We start from the raw sequence: 9,001 nt of genomic DNA, 5'->3' as shown, positions 1-9,001 counted from the left end.
TTTTTTTTTTTTTTGCAGTTTTTGGCCAGGGTTGGGTTTGAACCCACCACCTCTGGCATATGGGGCCAGAACCTTATTCCTTTGAGCCACAGGCGCCACCCTAGAGAGAATTTTTTTAACAGACTGGAGTTGTCCAATCATGAAACTCACTGTCTAGTGAGTTCACCATCACTAGGGGATTCTAGCTACAATGGCAGGGATGTAGCATGAGAGAAGAAGAACGGGGAAGGAGAGGCCCGGAGGATCTTGAAGGTGACTTCGGGCCAGGTTCTGCAGGTCAGCACCTTTCCCCAATATGGTGGTTAATTACAGTAGAACCTCCATGTGTAACCCCTTCCCTACATTGACCACCTCCTTAAGTTGACCTAGCTTTCATGGACCAATATGCACCACATGTCTGTATCAATACAGTAGGCCTAGTCCCTTAAGTTGATCACCTCTGTATGTTGGTCAGCTTGTTACAGTCCCAAGGGTAGTCAACTTACAGAGATTCTACTGTAATTTAGCTGCCCTTCCTTGATATTTACAATAGTTACCTCCAGGCAACAAAAGGGGGTGGAGAAAGATGGGAAAGATCAGGATGGATGCCTGCTGCTTTCTGAATGGATAATGCCAGGGAAGGGAATGTGTGGGGCTGTCTCCAACCTGGGGCCTACAAACCTACTGAAACTGTGTGCCCTCACGTCTGTACACTTTTCTCAAAAGTGCTGATTAAGACGGGCTGATGAGAGTGGGGCTTGGTTACCAATTTTTGAAAGGAGGGGAAACTGAGGCACAGGAGTGCTGGATGCCTCAGGCAGTAAGAAGACCCAAGCTCCAGGGTGAACATTGGCTGCTCAATCCTGCTGTTGTCCCATGAGCCAGATGCCTTCCACACCTTACCTCACAAAAGCCTCACTACATCCCCCCTGGGAGAGACCTTTGAGCTCAGAGAAGTTAGGAAACTTCTCTAAAAATATACAGTCAGTGAACAGTAGGGGCTGAGGTTTGAACTCAGGTTCTCTGGGCTCCAGAGCTGAGTGTTTGGTTGGGTTTTTAACTCCTAGTGTACTGTCTTAGGTTAAGAAAACTCAGAGGCATTAACAGTAAGGGGGAATAATGTTAAAATTATGATCATCAGTGACAAGCAGAAGGGGAGGGGCATTTCCTTACAACTCACAACAGATAATGCAAAACAGTGGACCACCCCGAAACCAGAAATTCCTACAATCATTTCCACCAGGATAGGAATCGGAACCTACGTGACTTTAGTTCCTATTCTCACTTTGCTTAGTTTAAGGTATTAATATTTTCATGGAGGGTGAAGTTCAAAATAGCCCAGGAAACAGAAAAGAGACCCCACTTCCACAACCTGGCCTCCCTAATTATTAAGGACCAGTGAGGATTTAACAACAACATCAAAAAAAAAAAAAAAAAAAGCCACCTAAATCTTGGGTGCCTGGGTCTGGCAGAGAGGTTGGCTGCTCTATCTTTAACCCCAAGGATGAGCTGAGGAGGGTCTGAAGTAGACCATAGACCCACACACCCCTCAGCCGCCCCGCAGGCCCCAGCTGCGGATGCCTCCCGCGTGACACCCCGTGCCTCTTCTCCGGAGGTCCCAGCGTCAGTCAGCCCTGGGCCCTAGTGGTTGGAGATTTAGGCAGGGCGCATAGTAAAGTTTAGCGTCAATGCGTGGCTCAAAGATAAGGAAAGAGGGGTAAAAGAAAGCAAAATCGCGGCCTGTTCCTCAGTCCCGTACTCCATACTTCGCACCACGGCCCCATCCTCTTGAAGCCCGGATCCCGCTCGGATCCCTGCAAGCTCCCGGAAGCCTCGCAACCTGACCGCGGCCCCTAGCTCTTACCTCTACGTGCCGGCAGGGCCGCTGGGTGCTGCCATCCCAAAGGCGCCCGGAGCCCGAGCAGCCCAGGGCCAGGATCGCGAAGTGGAGGAGTCGCGGGGTCGCCCGGCCGCTGCAGGAAAGTTTCCGTCGCGCCAGCTGGGCCGAATGCAGCGGAGCCTGCCGAGTAGGCGGCGGGCCAGGCAGGAGGGTGCTCCAGCCGGCTCCGCGCCTCCCCAGGCGCCGCCGCTCTCCGGATCCTGGGCTCCCCGGGCCACTCAGCCGGCCCAGCCCTACCAATCGCAGGCCCTGCTGCCCGCAGCTCCGCCCGCCCGGCCTGGGACCGAGGGGGCGGGGGCGCACCTGCTTAGTGGATCGACCCCCTCCCCCCCAATCACCACGCCCAGGCCGGACTAGGCCGGACCGGCCCCCTCTGCTTGCAGGCACACGCCCCCGCTACGGCTTTGGCCCGGGATCCAGGCCGGGCTACACTCCTCCTGCCCTCTCGGCGTGCCCGCAGGAGTTCAAAGATAACCCTGCTTTAGTCCCGGGATTTGAGGGTGTGGGACTGAGGAGTAGGACGTGACTTTACTACTTTTACCCCTCCTCCATCTTATGCTTCCGGCTCCCGCGAGGGTCCGCGCGCGTCTGCTGGCCCTGGAGTCTTTCCGCTGTTCCTGCCTCCCAGATCTCCACCTCAGGGCCCGGCACTGATGCGCGTACCACAGCGTTAGTAGAGAACCGCAAGGGATGTCATGGGAAGGCACCTAGAACTTCCACCAACATAAATTTACGATGACCCCAGCTGAGAGGCGAACTTTTCGCCAATGCTTGCGATCCGCTTCAACGGTCCCCCAACTTCTCTTGGGGACACAGCAAATAATAAAGCTTGACGGTTTTGTTGTCCCATTTTCCAGATAAAAACACTGAGGCTAGAGGGGAGCGAACGCTTTTCAGATCGTGGTGGCGGGACCGCGGCACCTTTTCAAACTAAGGGTGAGTTTGCAGAGAGCGCCCGGCTCTTCTCCCCAGCCCGGTACGGCTGCCTGGGTTCGCCCCACCTCTCCGTCGCCTCCAGCCTGGTCCCGGAGGCCCCGGCAAGTGCGCGGGTAGAGCGAGGGCAGGCCCACCGTCCGCCCGGCCTTACCTCGGCAGCAGAGCGTATCCTCGCTGAGCACGCCGGCAGGAGGCCCCAAGAGGGGTAGGGAGGCCCAGGCCAGGGCGCGGGAGGCCTCGCCGCCGGCTCCCATCCCGGACGGCTTCGGCCGCGCCTCTGCCCGCGGGCCTTCCACCCTCCGCCGCACCTGTGGGGCCAGCGCTGTATCCGCGGCCTCGACCTCAGGGGTCTGTCCTGGGTCAGGCCCGGGCTGCGGGGCGTGCTGGGTTCCCTGGGCTTCTTGGGCTGTCCCGGCTCGGACTCCTTCGGCCAGTGGCCCAGGCTCCTGGCGCGTGCAGGTCGCGCTCAGCAGGGCGCTATTTTTAGCGAGAGCTGCTCTCCCAGTCGGACAGACAGAACCAGTTAATTCGGCCGCTGGGGAAGGGCCTGCACGGGGAGCTCCCCGGAACGGCAGCCGCGGCTCTGCTGAAAGCTGATCCTTCACATTCCTGCCTCTCAGAGGCGAGAGGGCGGGAGGACGCCTCTAATTCCAGCGGGAGGCTGGCGTCCTTTCTGAAGGCAGCGCGTGGGCCCCAGTGCTCGCCCAGAATGGGGATCTTTAAATTGCCTCTGAAACCTGACCTTCATGCTGAAACCTTCATGTTGACCCCAAGCCTCAGACGATGTCTCACAAAATGCCCACCTACAGTCCCACACTTCCTACTGATCTTTGGCACTGGGAAAAGCCTTCCAGAAATGGGATCTGGGCTCCAACATGAGCCAGAAGCTGGCTCCTAGTCATCACTCAGAAGCTACTTGTTAAATGAAGGCAGGAAGGAGTGAAAATCAGATACCAAGGTTAGTCTTCATCTTCAGAGCCAGAGCAATATGCAATGAATGGACAGGGTAGCCTCGAAATCTGACAGTACATTTAATCCAACACTTTATGGCTATATAACCCTGGCAAGTTATCCCACCTCTGTGCCTCAGTTTTCTCTTCAACAAAGGGGGGTTTTAGGACCCCCAAGAAATCCTTTTGTAAACAAAAGCAATGCATGGATGCTCATGTCATGAGTGATGGGAGGGATGCAAAGATGAGTATGACATGGCTCTGCTAAGAAGTCACTAGCTCTTCTAATTCAAGGGAACAGGTGTTGCTAAGGACCTACAAAGGTACGATAAACCATGTGGTATTGGCCTAAGGGTAGATAAATAGGCCAATGGACTAGAACAGAGGCTGCAAAAATAAACTCACACATGTGTAGAACCTTGATGTGTAGCCTAGGTGGCTCTGCAGGGCAGTGGGGGACAGGTGGACTTCTGTAAACAGTGCTGGAGTGATTGGATGTCCATATTAGAAAAAAATGAGATGGAATCTCTACCTCACACCAATGCATAAAAGGTCAATTTTAGGTGTACTGAAAACTTTAACACACACACACACACACACAAACCTCTTAATAGGAAAAGATAATTTTTTTTTCTTTTTTGAGACAGAAAAAGTCTGGAGTACAGTGACACAATCATAGCTCATTGTAATCTGAGCTCAAGCAACCCTCCCACATCAGCCTCCTGGGTAGCTAGCTAGCACTACAGGTGTGCCCTACCCCACTTGACTGGTTTTTTTTTTTTTTTTTTTTTTTGGAGAGTCTTACCATATTATCTAGGCTGGTCTCAAACCTCTGGAGAAGCAATCCACCTGCCTCATCGTCCCAAAGTGCAGGGATTGCAGGTGTGAGCCATGCGCCCAGTCAAGGCTGTCTAAGAGAAGAAAAAAATTCCTGCAAATCACGTTGGGGTAAGAAAAAAAAGCCAACAAATAATAAAACTAACAAATGATAAAAAGCACAAGCCATTAAGCAAAATATTGATACTTTTAATTAAAATGTAAAACTTCCATTTGTCAAAGAAGCTGTTTACAATACAATGTCCAAAATATACAAAAGCCTTCTACAAACCAGTTTTCAAAGAAACAATGGGAAATTGGGCAAAATATATGAACAGGCAATTCACAGAGGAAACATAAGTGGTCAAAAACATATGTCCAAATAGCTTTGCTGTAAGGTGAGAAATGCAAAATAAAACCACAGTGGTTGCCATTTCACACCTGTCAGATTGGCACAAAACCAAAGTGGGACAGCGGGAGTCTGGAGCAGAGAGAAGTCTCATACACTACTGGCAGGAGGGGAAATGGGTGCAGCTGCCAATCTGGAAAATAATTTGGCAGCGTCTAGAATTGTCAAAGCTGCACATACCCAGTGTCTTCACTTTGGGGAGTGTCTGCACTCCCTAGAGTCTTCACTTTGGGGAGACACCTAGAGAACCCCTTGCTCATTTCAACAGAGTTTATACACATACTAGTAAATAATCTTAAACAGCATCAACGTCCATCAGTAGAAGAATGCACAAATAAACTGTGGAATGCTGAGGCAAAAATGAAAGACTACAGATTTGCTATGAAACTCAGATCTCAAATGAGGGGAAGGGATGTTGCAGAAGATGAAATTTGCATAATATCCTTCATAAGGATTTTGAAAACATGCGGAACCAAACGCCATGTATTGCATAGGAATGCTCAAATGACGTAAGAGACCTTCAGAGGAATGATAAGTACGTTATTCAACAAAGTGTTTACTTCTGTGGGTAGAGAGAGATGCTTGATGAGGTGGGAGGAAGGGGCTTTGCCCATCTCGGTAAGGTTTTATTTCTTCATCAGAAAAGGAGGTGTGTGCTATTTGTCCTTTATCTTTTTTTTTTTTAAGGTGCAGAGCAAGCATAGAGGGAGGCCTGTAAAATCCAGTCCTGCTTTCAGTCTCCTTATTTTAATGTTCTCCTTGTATCTGGGAAGGACTCACCACAAAGCCTGGCTGATGGTGAAGTGCTCAGTAAATGTTAAGAGCACTAACTGCCCCAGACAGCACTCTCCGCTGGGGTCCTTCACACCCTAGTCCCAACCAGCTGAGACTCACCTAAGCACCACCCTGCAGCCAAGTCTCCCAGCCTCCCAAGTCTCTTATGCTGTGTGAATCTGCACACATTGTTTGCTCTTCTTAGAATGCCCGTTCTCCCCATCTCTGCCAGGCCAGCGCCTGTTTCTCCTGTTACAATCCAGCTCAGGCATTCCAGCCTGTGGGACGCACCAGGTTCCTACAGCATCTGCCCACTACACTGTCCATATTTATCACATTGTAGATCGTTGCACCTAGATATCAAACTGTCTCCTGGAGCAGATTGTGAGCTTTTCCAGGTCATAGACCTTGTCTGAGTCACCAGTGCGGCCCCATCATCTACGTAGGGCGTCTGGCCTGAGGAAGACTTGTCAAATGAATAAAAGGGTTGAGTGGACCCAAATACTCAGAAACCAAGAAGTTCTGCCACACTGTCAAAGGGAAATAACTCCACCAGTTGCTGGACTGACTGCTTGGTCTTCACTGAGTGTTCCTGACAGTGACCTTTTGAGTGAGAGTGTTCTGTGTTCACAGCCAGGCTGAGCTGCTTGCCAGCTGTGTGCCCCTGTGTGCACCCACCAGCCAGGCTCCTCCGAGCCTGTTTTTGGGTCTCCATACCCAGGATGTGATTAGAGCTTATCACAAGGGGATCCTCCTCATTAAGAGGATCAGATGACATCACAAAGGCAAAATGCATGGTCCCGTTCTTGATACAGGTAGCAATTATGTGATTACTGGTCAAGAGGAAGATGTTTACTTCACAGATGAGGGTGGATGGAACCCATTTGGGTTACTATGCATGTAGGAGGCGATCAAAAATTCCAGGGAGTATTTTCCAATTGCAAACAAAAGCACGGGCCTGGAGGCTGCCCCAGGAGATGGGAGAGCCAAATGTAGGTTCCAGATGGGGGCTCCTTCCTCCTGTCTTTGGTCCTGCTCTGCTACCCTGAGGGGCTGTGCAGCATTTCAGAACCACAGGTCCCACTCTGTCTCCTCCCCATGTCTGCTCTGGCTCCTTCCAGTCTGTTTTCACATGTAGTCCAGGGATCCCAATCTGGACCCATCTTTTCCTTGCCAGCTTCCATCTGTAGGGGCAACAGAGCCTGCGGCACCTTCCCCAAGAGATGTGTCTGAAATGGTTTACCAAATGCATCGTCTGCACTATATATGCAAAATCCACATATGTCCACTTGTCGGGAGCTTCCATCAAGCAATGTACAGGATAGCAAATTGCTTATGGCTCAGACTCTAGACAATGAATTGGCCAATCTTACATGTGGTACAAACAAAAAAATAAGTAAAGCTGACAGGGCTAGATGGTCCCTGGAAAAGAACAACACTGTGTGCTTTAGGGTCCCGATGAGACTTTCTGAGCTATTGAGCCAGTCTTCTTGGATCCAGATCTCTCTGGACAATGTAATGTTATCTCAATGACATAGACATTAGCTATGATGGCTCTTTGTGCCCTGCAAAAAGCCATGCCCGGCATGAATCCACCCAGCTTAATTAAGGTCAGTCATGTTTCGTAATGGCTCTCAGGAAAGGTCCCCAGTGACCTCCTTATTGGTAAAACCAAAGGATACTCTTCCATCTTCATCTCAGCTGACATCTCTCCACGTTGGTCCCCTACTTCTCTGGTCACTTCTTCACCTCTTTGGCTACCACATCTGACTCTATGGATCTGTGGAAGTTGGAGTTGGAGACTGTCTGAGCCTCTCTTATCCTTTTAGTCTCTCTTCACAGGCAACTGCAACTGCCCAAGCCATGGCTATCTGTGCAGGCGACTCCTAGGTGTTTCTCTCTGGCCTCATCCGGGCACTGTAGTCTTTTGCCTACACTCAGGTGAAAACTGTGCTGGTTCCCTGGGTCCACCTGGCCCCTCTCCCCATTTGTCATGAGGTTTTCAAAGCACAGATCCACTCATATCACCCCTACTTCTGCTTAAAAGCTTTCAATGGCTTCTTGTTGCCTTCATGTGACCTACTAGGCCCTGATTGGCCCCTGCCTACCTCCCCAGCCTCACTTCTAGCCATCTTCCCCCTCCCTGTCTGCCTTCAGCCCCTACAGCCAACTTCTAAGTCCTCAAATATGCCGCACTTCTTCCCATGACACAGCCTCTGCACTTCAGGTGCCCCTCTCTGGAACACTTTCCTCTGTCCGCTCCTCTCCTTGGCTGAGCTAACTCCTTTCAGTGGAAGTTTAAAGTCACTTCCTCTAGGAGGCCTTTCCTGGCCTCCCACACCCATGGCCAGAGTCATTTTACTTCATGGTCTTTATCACAGCACTTGGCTGTACCTTCACTGTGTGATCACTGGGTGAGTGTGTCATGCTCCTGGGGGCTGGGCATCCCTGAGCACAAGGATAACACCTACTTTTCCTCATTGCTACATCTCTTCCCAGCCCCAGCAAAGGCCCCAGAACACAGCAGGTGCTCACTGAATGTTTGTTGAGCGAATGAGTAAATCCATGTCTGCTTGCACGCCTCCCTTGACAGGCTCTATTTATCACTCTTGAACACTGTTCATTGCCAGAAATTTCTAAATCTACGTCCATTGATATGTGCGCAAGTCTGAATGCTTTGCTGGGTGCTTGGTGTGTTCTGTCATTTAATGCTCACAACCACCTCTGAGAAGGTTCTAGCATTATCTGTTTCCATTTGACACATGAGGAAACTGAGGCTCAGAGAGTTTAAGCAACTTGCGGAAGATAACGTACTATGTAAATGACAGCCTGTACTCAAACCGTGGTTCGATTCCAAATCCTAGCTCTGTAGCCACTTTGTAACCACACCACCCTCTCCACGCATGTATTTTACAGTCACATAACTAACTGATAACTTAATCTCCTACTGGGGTGCTGGCTCTTACATGAGGGTGCAGTGAGACTCCAAATGACAACTGAAGCAGGTATGGTGAAGATGCAGGCCCACAAGCATCCTGGGGCAGGAAGGCACGAATGGCAGGTGGGGTGGAGGGAGGCTGCGATGCAGTGTGCTTGAGGAGCAGTCACAGTCACAGAGGGTAGACAGCAGAAACTTTGCTTCTGCCTGTCCAGTGTTTGAGAATTTAATACCCAGAGAGAGCTATGTTGGTGTCAGACACTGTGTATGGAGGTAGGACCAGGTGGTGCTGAACAGAA

The sequence above is a fragment of the Otolemur garnettii genome, unplaced genomic scaffold, assembly GCF_000181295.1.
Source record: "Otolemur garnettii isolate 467f Iridium unplaced genomic scaffold, OtoGar3 scaffold00014, whole genome shotgun sequence".
Taxonomy (NCBI): Eukaryota; Metazoa; Chordata; class Mammalia; order Primates; family Galagidae; genus Otolemur; species Otolemur garnettii.
Note: the sequence above shows the minus strand (reverse complement) of the source record.